Source organism: Dermacentor silvarum, chromosome 7, assembly GCF_013339745.2.
Source record: "Dermacentor silvarum isolate Dsil-2018 chromosome 7, BIME_Dsil_1.4, whole genome shotgun sequence".
Classification (NCBI taxonomy): Eukaryota; Metazoa; Arthropoda; class Arachnida; order Ixodida; family Ixodidae; genus Dermacentor; species Dermacentor silvarum.
Window position 1 is genome coordinate 103,422,192 of NC_051160.1, and position 18,982 is coordinate 103,441,173.

Genomic DNA, 18,982 nt, shown 5'->3' on the forward strand with positions numbered 1-18,982 from the left:
GTTTCTTCATACGAAGTGCTTATATCCACTGTATCTTAGTGATGCCTTCGTTTAGGCGCGCTTGCAGCACGCAAGCTCATTAGTGCGCAGGTAGACGCCTTTCTTATTGTTCCATGGTTTTCAGCTGAACTAGTTGGCGCATACTTTCCGGGAAATCAGTAGACATCTCACTTGACAAGACGGAAGGGAGACGACACATTGCTGAACTACCAACTTCATTTTTATGACATTGGAAGGCTATATAGGAGGACACATGACACGCAGCGATGTTGATAGATGTGCGGGCATTCGCAGTTGGCCAATCTTGATGCAAATGTATTCTGTTTCCTTCTTTGTTAGGGTGATGGAACATTTCGCGCCCTTCTCGTCGGTGTTGTAGGCTATTCGTTGATATACAAGCAAAAAAAGTTGTCGCAGTTTCACCCGAAAGGCGAAGCATCAATTGCGATAGCAACTTAGTAGAGAGCTATACGGAGTAAGGATAGTAGTTTTATCCGCTGTACTAACTTGGACATGCAGCAGCACCGGCAACACACAGCACTGTTGTCGACGCCGTCGGCGTTTTGCCCGCGTTCGCACAAAATGCGTGCGGCGTTGGTGACTGTTACCGGAGCCTCTGATATAAATAGGCACTTGGTGCCGCAGCTAAACGTCGCCTCCCTTCCCTGCACCTCCCCCCCCCCCCCCCCCACGGCCTTTCGTGCGTCAGAAGAAGGCGCGTTTGCTCTACATATATGGTGATTGTAAAGGAGGAAAGAGACGCCTACTTCTGCAGCCCTTAAGGGAGCACGGCACAGAACGCGCGTTTGTTCTCCGCCGTGCGTTCACTCCCCGTGAAAGCGCGCGTCCCTCGCGCCCTTTCACTCGCACATACAGCGTTCGGCGGCGCGCGGCGACGATTTCATCTCCATTGACGTCATACGGAACCTCACGGCGACGGCGACGGCGACGGCGACGGCAACGGTGACGGCGACGCCGACGGCAGAAATCTGCTTTGGAGTGTCCATATAATTGCTATCGCAATAAAAGGGGAAAGCAGCATGCGCTCACAACCGCATATCAAAATCAAGGACCGCATGATTGCGAAAGATTGTCTATTCATTTGTTAGTGCAGTGGACGATTGGCTTTCACAGTCATCTTGAAGGCGACAAATGTGAAACGCTTCTAGGATATCTTCACTTGACTAGAATAGCAGATGAAAATGTTCGAAATCCAGAATGCTGCCGGCAGATGGAGTAGCACACTGCGGTATAAATGGTAAAAACAGGGATAAGGTGCCTCATAAAGGCTGGCCAACGTTATGATATGAGAACCTATCTTCGTCAAAGGCCTTTGACGAAGATAGGTCCTCCCATTGAAACGTTCGCCAGCCTTTCTGAGGCATCTTATCCCTGTTTGTAACCTTTATACCACAGGTGAGAAAGTTCGTGTGACAGAAAAGAGGGGTACAGCCACAGCTTTTTTTTTTTCAATGCTCCGCTAAGTTGGAATACAGTTAACATTACAACGGGTGCGTGACGAACTTGTGCTCTCGAGTATGTGGCCTCGATGAGTGGCCGTCTGTCCATTGCATCGTTCGCGCAGAGTGGGCTGCGACCGCAATCGACATCGGCGCAAAGAGTGTTATAAACTTACAGGGACGTTCACTCGGTGAACGCGGGATAAGCGCAAGCGTATGGACGTCGCAGCGTCGAAGCCCCAACGGAAAGTGCGCGAACGAGGTCGTGGACGCATCATTGATCTCGACGGTGTGACGCCCTGTGGTGGTGGCACGTTTGTAACGTCGGCCACTGCTTCGGTGTACATCCACTTTCACAGGGCGGAATGGAGGCGGAAATTTTATTCTTTCTGTGTACACCCTATAGAGCAGTGGGAGACTGCACTGCTCAGCTCAGACCCGGATATCCAACTCCGGGTCATGCAGATGGCCGAAGATGCCGCCAAAGCGCAAGGTCTGGCTGCCGCCTGAGGAAGAAGAGGACGGGCACTTCCACGTTCCTCCTCCCTAAACCCCATCTCGGACAAAATTAAGTTTGCTACTACTGCATTGGCTGAACGATGAAACAGGTGCTGCTCTTCTACTTTATTTCCATTCTTCAGCTGTGGGCACGGATAATACTGCTGTCTTGTAGCAATGGTATTTGTACGGCTAGTTTTTCAGCGTAATTGGTTTAATATAGTAAGACTTGACTGAGTGAGGCGGGGCACGGTATACGTTGTCTCCGTCTCCCCACCTTGTTTATCTTGCTTAACAGCATTGGTGATACCGTAATACGCTTACACCACTGGTGACTCGGTGGCATGTTTACCCGTAAGAAGTTAAAATGATAGACTTGGCAGGAACTATTGATATAGGCGATAGAGGCTGTAGATTCACCTGTTGAGAGCACCAGTACATCCTGATACTGTGAAATGCTTCACATTCATTTATAGCGCTTATCTTGCAGTTATTAAGCACAATGTTAACATTTGCGACTTTTCCATCTGTAGACTGAAGTGCAAACTGCGGCCGGTTTATTGCTACTGACTGGACCTTCATATAGCATTTTACCCACTAAAAATAACGTTCGTCAGCCTAGGTATGACGTCATTGATTGTTTACAGCAGTATACTAGGCGTTCCGCATACTCCACGAAAATCGTCCATGTCACAACGTGATACAATTAGGCCGGCGTAGCCTTGCTTTCTGACAAATTCAACCTGAAAAAAAAGAAACAAGACACAACAGCCAAAAAGCAAATGTTAGACATCAGAAAAGAGCAAGAAAATTGTCATAAAATATCAGGTATATAGAAAACCAGGAGTGAGTGACGCAAGTGCCCTCGAACTTGTGCGAAACTGCGTGAACACGTGCAGGTATCCAGGAAGGAAAACTTTGTGGAGAGCACAAAACTTTGCCTATAGTGACTGGTGGGAATAAATGCTTTTATAGGGCCTGAATATTTTTTTGAAGAGCTTGATGAAAAACAACAACAACAACAACAAAACTAGAGTGAACGATAATGTTCATTAGCTGTGACCAGAATTAAAAACAGCATATATTTAAACTGAGGTTACAATTGATGTGCGACAAAAAGGATTTCACTTGACATCTTGCCTGAAATAGATGCTACTGTCACACGAGTTCTACACAAGTGCTGTTTTAAAACCATGGCTGCTGTATGTTCTAAAGAAGAGATGCGCATATACACCGGTGTCGTCCTACTTATACGCCCTAGTAAGCAAGTAACTTAAGGTGACGAAACTGGGTTTTCACACCGGTGTTAAGATTTTGTAATTTTGAAAAATTAGCGAATTTTAGACTATTTTCGCAAATAAATTCACTGTAGATTACTTTGTATTTATAATGCAGCATATTTTTTAACGTCGGTTTTGCGGTTGCGTAATAAGATTATTTTAGCGTTTCGTATTTACTTCATTACAGAAAACCCGAAGTGAAAGTTCTTAATGACGTTACTCTATAATTTCAGCTCTAGAAGCACCTCCACCCTTGCGCGCACGCAAACAGAAACACGATGACCAAAGCATGCGGCCACAAGAGATTTACCCTTGTAGACACGCGTGGGTACACGCCCAGAAGCCACGCGCGTTCAACGGGCCAAACGCTTCCGCCGTTTTGCCCGAATGATCCCCCGGTGCTTCGCCCACTCATCATCATTGACTTCGTCCTCTCATTCTCCTCCCGCAACGCCGCGATGAATGCCACGGACAGCGCCAGCCTCAACGCCAGTGTCACCGCCATGGACAGCGCCGCGGAGAAGAGGGCTCGAGCCGCTGCCACGAAACGGCAGCGGCGACAGGCCGATCTGAAAATTAATGGGAACTTGAGTCGACCCCATGGCTGCTTCGCATGCTACTCAGGGTGCCCCTACGGGAAGATGGTGTAATATTTTTAATTTGCGCCAGCACGGGAAAAGTGGCGGTGGCCGTCGGAGGAACCGCGTTGTACTCGGCCTTCAAACTCTCGCGCAAAAGTAAAGACGCGGGCTTAAATGACAAAGAACTTAACACGTTCCGTGTAGCCTTTCGAAAAATGAAATGTGTCATTATAGAAGAAGTGAGCATGCTGTCCGGGGATAACTTGAACGGCATCGACGTTCGATTCAGACAGATTACTCAACGTCTGGTCGAACCGTCTGGAGTGCTGGATACGATCTTATGCGGCGATTTGCGTCAATTGTCGCCAGGTAGAGCCAATGATGTGTACAAGAGGTGTCGAGAACTTGGAGGACTCTTTCGTTCCAGAACTCAACACGACATGTGAGTTATGACAAATAAAACATTGTACTGTACACACGCATTGTCACTCATTTACATGCGCGAGTGGGCAATGTCACGGGTGACTTATCCGGCACGAACGATCCCCAGTGCTTCGCCCACTCGTCGTGATTCACTTCGTGGAGATGCGTGGATGTTTTTTGAAAGCGTAGCGTGTCTTCGACACCATTTCCGACGCGTTCATTTTTAATTTACTACCGTAAAAACCAGTCCTATAGGTACTCTTAATTACCTGAAGGCTGCAGATCACGGTTATGTACATATATGTATCGTCAAATAGGCGTGAGGTTTCCGTTTGCTGCATAAATTAATGTTCCCGTGCCACCAGTGCTAGTAGCTTGGTCGTTTTTGGCCGGGTGGTTGTCGTACACGTCACCATTAAACAGCGCAAAGGAAACCTCAGGCCTACTTGAGGCAAAATATAAGTACATAACCGTGAACAACAGCGTTCTTTTAAGTAAGAATACCCATATGGCTGCTTTTTACTGTAGTACATGAAAAATGAACGCGTTAGAAATGTTTTCGAACAGACGCAGCGCAAAGAAAACCTCAGGCCTATTTGAGGGAAAATATACTGTGAGACGCGGCCGATGCGATGCCTGTATTTCCGAGAAGCCGCCCGAGTCAGAGACGAAGCACTGAACGAGACAAAAGATGATGAGTCGTATGTACAGATGACGATGAAGATATGCCCAAAATGCGCTCACACTAACTGCCCCCCCCCCCACCCCATCCCCATTCAGGAAAGCGGTCAGCAAGACCGCAAGCTAGAAAGGGTATAGTACGGCGAATGTAGGGTGTCAGGCGAGATACGCGAAGGATTTCCGTAGTGCGGCGGCGGCGGTCAATAGCTGAGCTGACCGGAATGACGCGGTAGTTAACGGCCGAAGTTCTTTGCAAACCGGTGCAGGGGCCGAGATATCTGTGGAGAAACTTTTCACAGAGGCCCGGTGCGCGAACAGGTGTCCACAAAAAAACTTCGTCGCCTGGGCGGAACGAAGCAACGCGACGCGTCGCAGCATAGACAATTTTCCTTTTGTCCTGAATGGTAGCGGTGTTGCCGCGGGCAATTTGACGGCAGCGGGCGATGCGAGCAGCAAATTCTTAAGGAAGAGACGCGGATGGAGCAGCAGGTGCTGAAAGGAGTGTAGTGTCCAAGACGATAGACGGCGTACGACCGTACACAAGGAAGAAGGGACTGTAATTGGTTGTACGTTGGACGGCAGTATTATACGCAAACGTCACGAAAGGTACAATGGTGTCCCAGTTGGTGTGATCGGGTCGAACATACATTGCCATCATGTCGGACAAAGTTCCATGAAAACGCTATGTAAGACCATTTGTTTGCGCATGGTACGCTGATGTTGTCTTATGGGTGGTGTCAGAGTCCTGGAGGACTTCACGAAGCACATGCGAAAGGAGCGTCTTGCCACAGTCACTGAGGAGGACACGAGGTGCGCCGTGGCGCAAAACGATAGCGTGCTCGAAAAACTCGGCGACGTCGGAGGCAGTACCAGAGCGAAGAGCAGCTGTCTCAGCGTACCGCGTTAGATGATCCACTGCGGTAACGATCCAGCGGTGACCAGCGGGCGTGAGTGGGAGGGGTCCGTACAAGTATATGCCCACAATTTCGAAGGGGGTGGACGGGCATGGTAGAGGCTGCAGAGGACCGGCTGGAAGGGATGTCGAGCGTTTTCAGTGTTGGCATGACGCGCAGGAGCCAACGTATTTGGCGACAGAGGTGGAAAGGCCCGGCCAAAAACAACGTGTTCTGATGCGGTCGTAGGTATTATGAAAGCATAAGTGGCCAGCCTTCGCGTCGTCGTGAAATGGTTCTAATACTTGGAATCGAAGTGAGCGAGGTATGACTGGTACCCATCGGTTACCGGAAGGATGGTTGATTGATCGAAATAACGCTCCACCTTGAAGCTTAAAACGTGAAAGTTGTCGTCTTAAGCGACGGCTGGGGGGCCGTGCCAAGCCAGTTAGTCGGTCGATCAGCAAACGGCAGTATGGGTCAGTACGTTGGAGTGAGACGAGGTCAGTAGATGGAAGAAAGTCAACGGAGGCAACCGACTTTCCCGGGCTACTGGGCGTGTGCTGAGACGTGTTGCTCGATGGTGACGTGCATACCGAAGGTGAAGCATGGGCATTTGGAGACAGCGGGCAGCGCGACAAAGCGTCGGCATCTTGATGTTGTTTGCCGGACCTATACGTGACAGTGTAGTCATATTCCTGGAAGCGCAGTACCCAAAGGCCGAGGCGTCCAGACAAGTTTTTCAGGGACGACAACCAACAGAGAACATGATGGTCGGTCACAACTGTGAAATGGCGGCCGTAGAAGTAGGGTCGAAATTTTTGTATTAACCACACGATGGCGAGGCATTGCTGTGTTGTAATTCAGTAGTTGCGCTTAGCAGGAGAAAGAGCACGACTTGCAAAAGCCACGACTTGCTCTTCACACTTCTGATTCCGCTGCAGCAGGACAGCGCCAATTCCATGCCCACTGGCACCAGTGTGTAGAATAGTAGGGGCGGTTGCATCGAAATGACAGAGCACGGGCCCGGACGTGAGAAGTCGTTTGAGGGTCTGGAAGGCGGCTTCACAGTCATCCGACCACAAAAAGGACGCGCTCGAAGTCAGAAGTTTGTGTATGGAGCGGCGATGGCGGTGAAGTCATGTACAAACCGGCGGATGTAGGACGCCAGTCGTAGAAAGCTGCGGAGTTCTTTAAGTGGGGTTGGTGGCGGAAATTGCAGCACTGCAGCGATTTTATCGGGATCTGGCTGGATGCCATGTTTACTGAGGACGTGGCCCAATACCTTAATGCTTCGGCTTCCAAAGCGACACTTTTTAGTATTGAGTTGGAGACCAGCGTTTGCTAGACACGTGAGAACTTGGTCTAGACGTTGTAGGTGCTGGGAGAAACTCAACGAAAAGATGACAATGTCGTCCAAGTAACAAAGGCAGGTCTTCCATTTTAAGCCACGGAGTACTGTATCTATCATAAGTTGAAACGTTGATGGTGCATTGCACAGTCCAAAAGGCATCACGTTAAACTCGAAAAGGCCATAATGTGTAGCAAACGCAGTCTTTTCTTTATCTGGCTCATGCATTGGAATCTGCCAATATCCGGAGCGCAAGTCGAGGCTCGAGATATGCTCGGCACCTTCTAAGTTATCCAAAGCATCGTCAATACGAGGCATTGGGTAAACATCCTTACGGGTAATTTTGTTCAGCGCCCTATAATCGATGCAAAAGCGCACAGAACCATCCTTTTTTTAACAAGCACAACAGGAGAAGCCCAAGGGCTTGCTGAAGGCCTTATAATGTTGCGTGTCAGCATGTCGTTCACTTGTTCTATAACTTTTCGCACCGAAGGTGACCCACGGTACGGGCGACGGCGAATGATGCGAGAGCCATCTGTTTCAATTCGATGAGTAGTTACCGTGGTCTGACCGAGGCCTCGGGAAGAAACGTCAAAACAAGCTTCATGCTTCATTAAATGGTGAGGAGTGCATCGGTTTGGGCCGGATTGAGATCTGCACTCAAGGTGGCCTTAATAGCACTAGTGGGGCCTTCTGCGGGCGTACAATGCGCGGAAGACGTGGCAGGCGAAACACTGACGATACATAGAGGCGCAGCGTCGGTGAGCTTGGCGACAGTAGACCCTTTCGGTGGTAGTAGTGGCTCAGGAGTCGTATTAAAGGCTGTGAGGTTGGCATAGCCACTCGTGAACCGCACCAAGCAAGAAGCGATGACGAGTCCTCGAGAAATGCAGCGCTGAGAAAGTACAACGAATGCGTCTTCGTCGACAATGTCTGTTCACTCAAGGGTAAGAACATGTTCTCCGTCTGGTGGGATAATAGAATCTCCTGCGGCAATGAGGTTGGGACACGGGGAATCGAAAACGGGAGAAGTCTCGGTGTCGCTGATGTGAATCCTTGGGTCCCCGCACGAAATAGTGCAGAAGCAGCGGACAGGAAGTCCCATCCTAATATCATCTGATGAGCGCACGTCGAAAGCACCGCAAGTTGCACATGATGACGAATACCGTCTATCAGAACGCGAGCTGTGCACTGCCCGGTAGGAAAGATCGGAACGTCATTGGCACCACGAAGGAGTGGACCTACATACGGCGTTTGCACTTTTCACAGACGGAAGCACAGTTCACGATGTATAACCGAAAAGCGGCACCAGTATCTACAAGGGCGTCGACAGAAACACCTTCCACAGAAACTGAGAGCAAATTGGCGGGGCGAGCAGGTGGAATTGGAAGAGTCCGATACGATGCAGTTTCTTGTCCTAAAACTGCAGCCTCTAGTTTTCCGAACGGGTGTCCACAACATGGGAAGCTGCACGCAAGGGCGATGAGGAACGGCGGTAAGCTGAAGGAGAGCGACACCGGGGCGAGCGGGATGCTCAAGCCATGTCCTGGGAAGGTGAAGGAGAGCGACCAGGAGAGGTTGTGTACGGTCCAGGAACGTACGAATATAACCCTGGTGTCCTGTCTCGCTCAAAGGTGTCGTAACCTCGCCTTTCATCTGGGTGACGCCCGGGAGCGTAAGAGTTAAACCTAGGTGCGCTGTCTCGCTCAAAGGTAGCATAGCCCCGCCTTTCACCTTGCTGACGCCGATGGCAGAAGCGAGAAATGTGGCCGCGCATACCGCTGTAGAAACAAACAGTGCGCGATGACCGCCACGGATAGTAGTACGGCTGTGCAGGAGTATTCGCTGCCAGCGAAGCTAGGGGGTCGCGGTAAGCTTCAGCAGGTGGAAACTGAACGGTCGAGGGAGGCCGGGAGGCAATGTCGACATAACTTGGTGGACGAAATGGTGTAGTAGACTTGTCCATTTGGACGTTTGTCATCGACGCCAGTTCGTCCTTGATGATGTCACGCAGTCCAGAAGGCGCGGGGCGAACGGTTGCAAGCGTCGCAGGTCCAGAAAGATGGCCGTGAAGTTCTTCCTTGATGAGAATGCGTATCAGGGCTCGCAGCTCAGCATCACCGTTGAGACGAGGGTCGCAAGAAGCGCGTGGCAGGCGAATAGACTGGAGCGTGTCTAGACGTTGGCACGCCGTGACGATATCACCAACGCAGTTTGGGTTCTGCATGACGATAGTATTAAAGGCGACCGTGTTGATGCCCTTCAGTATGTGGCGAACGCGGTCAGCTTCCGCCATGTCACTCTGTGCGCGGTGGCAGAGAGCGAGGACGTCCTCAATGTAGGATGTATAGGAGTCGTCCTGTTCTTGTATGCGCGTTGCCAGCTTCTGTTTCGCGACTTCGGAGCGTCCAGAGGACATGCCGAATATCTGGCGAAATTGCTGGGTGAATGATGGCCTGTCCGAAAAGTCACTTTCGTGGTTCAAAAACCACGTCTTCGCAAATTCGGTCAACTAAAACGCGACATACCGCAATTTGTGCGTGTCGTCCCAATGGTTGACGTCGCTGGCTCTGTTGTAGTGATCGAGCCAATCTTCCACGTCGTCGCCGCGGAGGCCGGCAAAGACGGGAGGATCTTGGTGTTTGGTGTTAACCGTCCAGGTAGGCCCAGCTGGCTGAGCAGAGGTGGTAGCAGCACTGGTGGATGGATTGGTTTCTGCCATCACCGTGTTAGGCGAGAGCACACGACGACCGGATCCGAGCTCCAGGGGAATCGGGAAAGTAAGAGGAAGTGGGAATCGAAGCGCACTCCACCACTTGTGAGACGTCGGCCGATTCGATGCCTTTATTTCCGAGCAGCCGCCCGAGTCAGAGACGAAGCACCGCACGAGACAAAAGATGATGATGAGTCATTTGTACAGATGACGACGATATGCCTAAAATGCGCTCACAATATTTACATAACCGCGTTTCGCAGAGTTCATTTAATTAAGAATACACACAGGACTTGTTTTACGTTAGTAAATGAAAAATAAACGCATAAGAAATGCTGTTGAAGAGGCGCTACGCGGTAAAAACGAGCCGACTGAAGCCACGGCTCTGTAGCCGGCTTTAAGCCAAGAGTAATAAAAGGTACCAACAAATGGCACGAGACCAGCGCGAACGCGGGAAATTTGAATTCAGCAAAACCTCCGTTGCATCCACCATGAGAGGAGTGAGAAGGGAGGGGAAGCTCGTGAGGGTGGGGAGGGAGAAAGGAGGGGGTGTGACGTATCAGGGGCGGCTGAACACTGTCGTCTTCTGCTGAAGAGAAGCAAGCAGATATGCGGCCACTTTTTTCGCGTTTAGGTAGCCCAGGAAGGAATGTCGTCTTTAAACAGGTCCTAGGGCCTTCACATTTTGATATAAAACGGCTTAAATTGCTCCTGTGAAGATCTCTTCCCAGCAATGCATTTGTGTTTAAAGTGAAGCCGAATTTAAGGGGACCAGTGCAAGCTTGGTCTTTGTAAGCTGGTTTTCGCACGTTGTGTGTTGCAGTGAAGCCTGCTCATAAAGAAACAGGTGATGCGAACAGAGCCCGATAACGCTGTCGCGTTTCACTCTTAACGGCGAAGCTTAAGCGTCCCCCAATCTTTGCTTTGGATATAGGCACAAACGCAACCGCGAGTCTTTCGGGAGGCGAATGAGTGCAATATCTGTGCATAGACAACAGATATCGTGAGTGTATTTCTATATAAGGGTCACACCTCGAAGTAGGCGTATGTCGTGTTGCTCTTGAGGAAGGCACCCTTTTCCGGCCTGTTGAAGAGGTAGCTAGGCGCGTGCAGGGTGGTGTTCTCTGGGAACGCGAGACTGTACACACGCCCGAAGAAGGCCACGCCTACTACCAACTTCCGTTTCGAGGCTCCGCGGTCTAGCAGCGCCTCAAGACCCTGTTCCTGTGCGAAAACATGTAAGAGCTGAGAACGTTTCGCCGAAAGTGCGGCAAACGAGCGGATGAGACTTCCATTCGGTGAATTACGGTGAAACATGGAACGTGCCTTTCACGATGCCGTAGTTCAGCCCGTGGAAATCGCGGTAAACTGCCATGGACGAACTATTCTGTAGCAGTCATGTGGTTGTGTGTATGAGGCACACTCGCTATACGTCATAGGGAGCGGAGAAATAGGTGTTATTTGTCATAGTGCGCTCGGTGCAAACTATTTGCCTGCAGAAGTAGTGTACAGCATTGTCAGGCAACGAAAATAAATTATAAATAATTCGACATCATTGCGACCTGGTTATACCCGTGCCTAGTCGCTTAAGAGAGTGGTGTTAACGACAGACAGAGCAACTTCGGCACGGGCACAGTCAATGACGGCACGGTGGCGTGACAGAAAGTCCCATCCCAGGATGATATCATGGGAGCAGGAAGGCAGAACAAGGAACTCAATTGTGTAAACTACGTCCTGAATAACGATCCTAGCGGTGCAGGCGGCTGAAGGTTCGATGGGCTCCGTGGTGGCAGTACGAAGTACAAGGCCAGAAAGTGATGTGGTGACCTTCCTAATCTTACGGCAAAGATTCTCACGTATGACGGAAACCGCAGCGCCTGTGTCGATGAGTGCGAATGTAGCGGCTGCTTCAACCTGTATTTCTATAATACTCTCTTAACTCTCTCTCTTAAGATGATATGGGGTTTATTGGCGTTAGGTCCAGCTCAAAGAGCACCCGAGCAGTTCCAGCCCAACGCCAGCGCGAGGCAAAACCAGCGACACCGATCCGTTCGGCTTTCTCTTCCTCACTTCAGCAGCCATGCGACCACAGCGACGCTTGTGCTAACTTCGTCATTACAGCAGTAATAGTGTTTCACGCTTACCAGATTGAGCTGCAGGACATCGGATTGGTCGAAGGTTCTGGGGTGGAGAGGACTATGAATGTCAGCTCTGCCGTTCCTGTATCCTCTAAGGCCGTAACCTATGACATTCATCCAGTCAAGGTATCTGGAATGTATTGACGAAGCAGTGAATCAAACATTGGCCTATTAACTCATGTTATAAACACCAATGCGCGTACGCACATTACTGGTATTATTATTCATACACAAAATTTCTAGTACAGAGCTTCCAATGTTCCAATTACCTTGTAACATCTAAAAATTAGAGAGAACATTGCTAAATGGAACAAAACTCAATATCTTCGGTAATGTGTTTCATATAATGGCACTGTTCACTTTTTTTTGTAAGAGTGCGCTATGGTTGGTTGAAGTGAAAATTCATCATATCTTAATAATCGCATACGTCCCTAACTTAAACACCATTTCCCGATTATGTGGATCTGATTAAAATTCATCTTGCAGTAAAACAGCGTGCCAAAATGAGGACGGGTAGAATAAGAGACACGCACCCCAAATGGTGATTAAAACTTTGCCGCTTGAGCTTCAATGGTTAAGGAACTTACAAAGGAATACGACAAAATTTTTTGTTAAACACATGATTTCGTGCATTGACAGCAAGCAATTTGGACTCCTCAAACTTTCAGTTTCGGATTTCACTGTTCGTCGAACTTGACATAGTATAGGCATTTCCGCAAAGAGTGTCCCACAGTGACGCTAGGCAACATACCATGAAAAGAAAACACAAGGGAACTTCGTTATAGAGAAACTACTTCGTCCGAAAAATATTCGCGTAATCATTATCCATTCAGAGACAACCTCAGCGGCAGCACAACAATCGACGACATTGACCATTGTCTCAAGGGCCTTCTCATCACCGCAGAACACCACACCAAGAACATCCAACTAAGCACCAACAGCCCCGCAGTCGACCCGCATCTCCTTCATCTCTGGGAGGCCAAAAGAAGCCTCCTGAGGAGGTGGAAGAGGCAGAAACTGAACAGAAAACTTAAGCAACGAATCGCCCTTCTCACCATACAGGCCCAAGATTACGCGGAGCAACTTATTAGGCAAAATTGGCACACCTTTTGTGACAGCCTACAAGGAACACTCAGCACCAAGAAAACCTGGCACCTCCTACGCGCTCTCTTAGCTACCGACCGCACCAAAATGCAACAACGGCAAGATCTGCGCAGACTACTCCACAACCACGCTGGATCGGAGCATGATCTCCTTCGTGAACTTCAGCAGAAACTTAGCTGCGACAAGCCCATTTCGTCGGTGAGCGGCAAGGTGTACGACGGCGCACCAAACCCAGACCTTGATCGAGCATTCACGCAAGCAGAGCTCCACGCAGCCTTAGCCAAACTCACTAGAAACACTAGTCCCGGCAAGGACAGAATCACTAATAAGCTCCTACGCAACCTTCCGCAATCGGCTGCAACAGCACTACTCCAGTACTACAACGACTGCTGGGAAAAGGGGGACCTACCAGCAGCCTGGAAGCATTCGGAGGTCACCATGATCCCCAAACCCAACAAACCCCTTCGCATCGAAAACCTCCGTCCCATCTCCCTCACGTCCTGTGTGGGCAAACTCCTCGAGCACATGGTGCACGACCGGTTAACCCCATACCTCGAGGACAACGGATACTTGCCGCACACCATGTTCGGATTTCGACAGCATTTCTATACGCAGGATGTACTCCTGCTCCTCAAGGAAGACCTGCTCGACTACCTTGATCGCAGACGCAAATCATCAATACTGGCAGTCGACGTAAAGGGCGCATTTGACAACGTAAGCCACGAAGCCATCCTCCGCAACCTCGAAGATACAGGCTGTGGAGCCCGGATCTATAACTATATCAGCAGCTTTTTGACACACCGAACAGCAACAGTAGGCGTCTGCTATCTCCGCAGCGATAAATTTCGGCTACCCAACAAAGGAACTCCACAAGGATCAGTTATTTCACCACTCCTTTTCAACATCGCAATGATCAAGCTGCCAAAACAACTCAATGCCATCCCAAACCTATGTCATGCCCTTTACGCCGACGACATCACACTCTGGACCAAAGCACCTACTACTGGACAACAAGAACGCAGTCTACAAGAAGCCATCGACGCCATCGAAAGCTACCTCCGAGACTGCGGTCTCCAATGCGCAGCTGAAAAGTCGGAGCTTCTCGTGCTCAGAGCACGGACGCGAGGACGACCGCCCAACTATATCGAACCCCATCCTAGCGTCTTCCTCAACGGAACCCAAATCCCTACAGTCGACTCCCTTCGCGTACTCGGTCTTCACATCCACAAAGACGGATCAGGAGTGGCCACTCTTCCGCGTCTCCAACGTACACTGTCACAAGTTACGCACCTTGTCAAGAGGATAACCAATCACAGAAGCGGACTTAAGGAGGAAGACACGCTAAGGATAATTCAAGCTCTCCTAACTAGCCGTATCACCTACGGCACCCCCTACCTGACAGTCAAACCGGCTGAAATCAAGAAACTGAATGTCATCATTCGAAAGGCAATCAAAGTAGCCTTGAGCCTTCCACCCACGGCATCAACGGAGAAAATCCTCAAGCTCGGCGTCCACAATACGTGGGAAGAGCTCTCCGAGGCTCATAAAATCAGCCAACTAGAGCGGCTCAAGTTTTGCGCTACCTCAACTACAGTGAAAGCTACATTGCCGAAACAGACCGGAAAGCAAGAATCCCACCCGCACTCCGTGAGTGTATCAGCATTGCGCATACCGCGCAATATGCATCCGACTTACCATAAGGAGCGTCGGCAAAGCAGAATCCGCGCACTCAGCAAGAAATACGCGACAAACCCTGATACGAGGTACACCGATGCTGCCCGGTATATTCAACGAAACGCCTTTGCCATAAGTGTCACGGATCCCCAAGGCAATGAACTCGCCGCTGTCACCATCCGGGCAAGAGCAGCCGAGACTGCAGAGGAAACGGCAATTGCTCTGGCGATAACAACTTGCCCTGAAGTAGCCGTAATCCTCACTGATTCCCAAGCAGCAGCTCGCAACTATCAAAAAGGACGCATATCAGCAACCGCACTCAAGATACTTCAAAATCACATCGCACGCGCCCCGCTCCCCGACACCCACATCAACTGGATTCCAGGCCATCAGGGCATGACAGGAAATGAGGCGGCACACGCCGCTGCCCGCGAGCATACCAGCCGGGCTTTCCTGCCATTCCACACTAGGCCGGCCACCAACGTTGATGACATTGCTCTAAAGTTCTCGGAGATTCTGCAACACCACCGACTCAGCAGAAGAACGTATCCATCACCACACAAGAAGCTGAGCAAAGAGGAACAAGTCATCCTCCGCCGCCTACAGACAAACACCTATGTACACGGAATAATCATGCACAGACTATATCCTACAGAGTACTAATACACATGCACCCCCTGTGACGTCCCAGACACCCTGCAACACATGGTCCAGGATTGCCCACTGTGTAACACATCCCCAGACCCCAGCTAACACAACAAGACGACACAAGACACGAGGAGCAACCCAACTCAGCGCACTTCTCTACCACCACTGAAACGTGGGAGGCGAAGCTTTCCTCTGACGACCTGGACGATCAACGCAGTCTTGTCGCCCGGGCCAAGGAGGCAGCCCAAGCCAGAGGGTTCCTGGAATAAGGAATCCTCCCACCTAGGGTGAACCGGGTCCTGACTCGGATTACCGTTTCAGAAAATAAAAGTTTATTTCTCTCTCTCTCTCTCTTAATCATTATCCATCCTATACGCCCATTGCTATGTTACTACCTTGCCCTCATGTAATACACTTACTATGGAGTCTTCAAGACAAAAAATGACGATGATGATAACCAGTGGTTCCTATTTTTGCCGATGCATCAGGTGAAAAAAAAAGGCCTAGCCACAATAAAGGAACTCTGTAAGTGTGCACGCTTTATTACAGACATGATCAGATATTGGTAACAGTGAAGTTCCGAAGTAACGTTGTTTGGGCGTCCAGTAATCGCAACAACGCATTAATCGGCACAGTATGTGGCCATCGTTCCAGTGTTTTTCTCGTTTAGTGCACCTCTACATTAAGAGATGTGGGTATCTGGGCATTGCTTGGGTGTTCAGCCAAGTCGTGGAAATCCGCACTGTGCATTTGATGGTGAAGGGCACTGAATATTATTTCATCGCAAATGCCCCTATCTGACGCATTTGGTTGTGGTCATTGTTGGGGGTTCACCGAAGCGCTACATAACTTCTTCAAATATGTAAAACTTATTTGTACACATGTCATTTCAAAGTAGTTTCACACCGTGCCCCTATCAACGAAGCCATAGTGATTTATTGTCAGCGTAGACGTCCCCTGTTTTCATCTAACAATAAGCAATAGTTCGCTAGAACACAGTTTGCTAGGAAGCAGCGATTTCGTGGATTACTTTAAACGGGTCATAACTTACCAATGTATGTTAAGCGGCGCTATTCCGTCGTTAAAGTACGGTAAGTCTTGACAACCCGGTACGGTAAGGCTTGTTTAACAAAGGCTTGCCCCTGCTTTTCCTGCACTCCACCGCTATTGGTTCAAGCAAGCGCAGGCGGCTGCGTGATGTTCCTCCAGCCGTGACTACTTGCAGCCACTGAGGTTGCATATTGGCCGACAAACTTCAAGATTTGTCGGCCAGCTGGCACATTTCTTATAAATGAAGTGCAAATGTAAACATGGACAGGGAAAGTACGTAGGATCTGTTACTAATTGCATAGTTTAGTTTCAGCAGAGCCAATCGTGAGGCGCCATCGAGGCCTATAGACATACCGTCTACTGAGCGTTAGTTGATATTGTCAAGGGGCAATTACCACGTGAAAAACAATAGGTCAGGCGTTCTGAACAGTGGAAATTGAGTTCCCTTGTAAATAAATAGAGAAACTAAGCCGGGGTACATGGCACACATATATATAAGTCTGTGCCCTTGAGTGTGCGCCCTACACTGTTTCTCTCTATTGTCACAACATGTGCCTACGAGCCCAGATTATTTCCGGTTGTTTGGCTCCCGATCTTATGAAGACCCAATATCTACTTAAGCTGCGTACAAGGACAAAGGCCCACACGAGAGAAAGCGCTTAGAGTTGACTGAATATGCAGAACCCAGCCCACATACTTCGAGTGTTTAATTGTGCGCTACAATCTCTACAGGCTACTTGTGCAGTTTCTTTGCGATGAATGTGTGCACGCATTTATTTATCTGTAAAGTGCTATGCGGTAACCCGTCAGGTGAAGAAAAAACGTGACGCACAATCAGCATACCTGTCGATTGCCGGTGTGTCGTATCCTTCATCCAGTATGTGCTGGTCAATTGGAACGGCAGCTGTAAGCAGAAGCTTGTGCCCTTTGAATGCAGTGTATAATTCCTGCGTGGAAAGTAGTCTTTATATAGGAAACACCAGTGCACACTTTTGAGCTCGCACTTAATGAAGAAATACGCGCGCGAAGACAGGGCCGAATTCTCAAATAAACAGGCACCGAATTCACAAGGATTTTTGTTCTTGAGTGTTCTTTGCCGCTGGTCGTATGCCGTCACTAATATTATTATGGTCAACATCGGCATTGGCTGAATTTCGTTCTTACGAACAGCGTAAGACATTATTGTTAATACGGGCCCGTATTCACGATGAAGTTCTTACGCAAGAATATTTCGCCTAATCAGATGCCTGCCAATCTTGATGTCGGACATATTATTAGCGATCGAAGGCAGTCAGCCAGTGACAAACACTTAACAACGAAGGAATTTGTGAATTTGAACACAGGGTCTGTAGTCACAAATAAGCTATTACGCTAGAATTGCTCGTAAGAACAAAGTCCAGCCAATGTCGACACTCAACAGATCATTAGTGAAGGTGGCATATCAATGCCATTGAGCACTTACGAACGAAAAGCTTTTTTAGTCGGGGCCCTGGTCATTTCCCCAAGGACTCGAAATGTCAAAGCACATCATAGCAGGCATTATTGTTCTTTTACTGAGATGTGCAGCTCGCCCTAACAGGGCTATCATGGATTGTCGGGGTGTTATGTATTATCGAGCTTTTTTCCTGCATAGGCTCCTGGAGCACAAGCTAGTATGCAATGTTAATGTGAGGTGCACGATGTTCATGGCAAAAATGTGACTATAAACGAAGACGCCTCTTTTCAAAAGCACCAGGTTGTTGCCGCGCGGAGTTATAATCTCAAGCCCTGTGCAGTTAGTAAAACCCAAACTATGCTCGTGATGGAAGCTTAGGCATGTGTCCTTTAACTTTCCGTTGACGCTCCTGGTTGACCGCCACATGTAGGCAAAGCGTGGTTATTTTTATTGCGCATACATTTCCTTAGATACTGTTTCTTTATGGTTTATTCGTGCACTATGTAAGTGAACTCTTTGTGCTCCTTCGGCTAACTTGCCTTACTTAATGTGATGAATGGAACATGTTGACTTTCTGACCTCCAAGAGTCTGACGAAGTTGATCTTGTCAGTTCCGTTGTGGTCTCGGTGAACCACTCCAGGAAACATCCAGAAAATGTCAAGGCCGTCGAAGCCGTTGCTCAGGAGCGTTTGGACAGTGTGGTTGATGAATGCTCTTCGCCGGGTCATTGTACTAGCCATGGACGATATCACTTGGGCTCGGTTGTTTTTCCACCCTGCGATTGAAAGGAGCGTCTTCAATCGCGGGAACTTGGTCTTCAGCTGATCAAACTCTGTAAAGTTGACTAAAAGGTAAAGCAAGTGTTTAACCTGAGCTCTGTGTGAACTTATTAGCGAAAAAAATGTGAATGTGAGCAATGCGCTAGATCAGCAATTCTACGCAGGTTTTTTTTTTCTTTTTACTTTTGTCGTTGTACTATGAAAGCAAGTGGTAGCTCACTCATGCGTCACATAATATGGGAGGAAAGGCGGCAAACTTCGTTAACTAAAAGG

General features: G+C 49.1%; 1 protein-coding gene and 1 long non-coding RNA gene across 2 annotated transcripts in view; both read right to left on the reverse strand.

The window, feature by feature from the left end:
* Window positions 1-18,982, reverse strand: part of LOC119459049 (endochitinase) — a 177,606-nt gene that overhangs the window by 63,537 nt on the left and 95,087 nt on the right. The gene's annotated exons all lie outside the window — the stretch shown is intronic.
* LOC125946908 (uncharacterized) overlaps window positions 2,100-18,982 on the reverse strand; it is a 46,383-nt gene continuing 29,500 nt past the window's right edge. The window contains exon 3 of the long non-coding RNA XR_007467976.1: window positions 2,100-2,534. This is a non-coding gene — a long non-coding RNA (uncharacterized LOC125946908). The remainder of the gene's footprint in view (window positions 2,535-18,982) is intronic.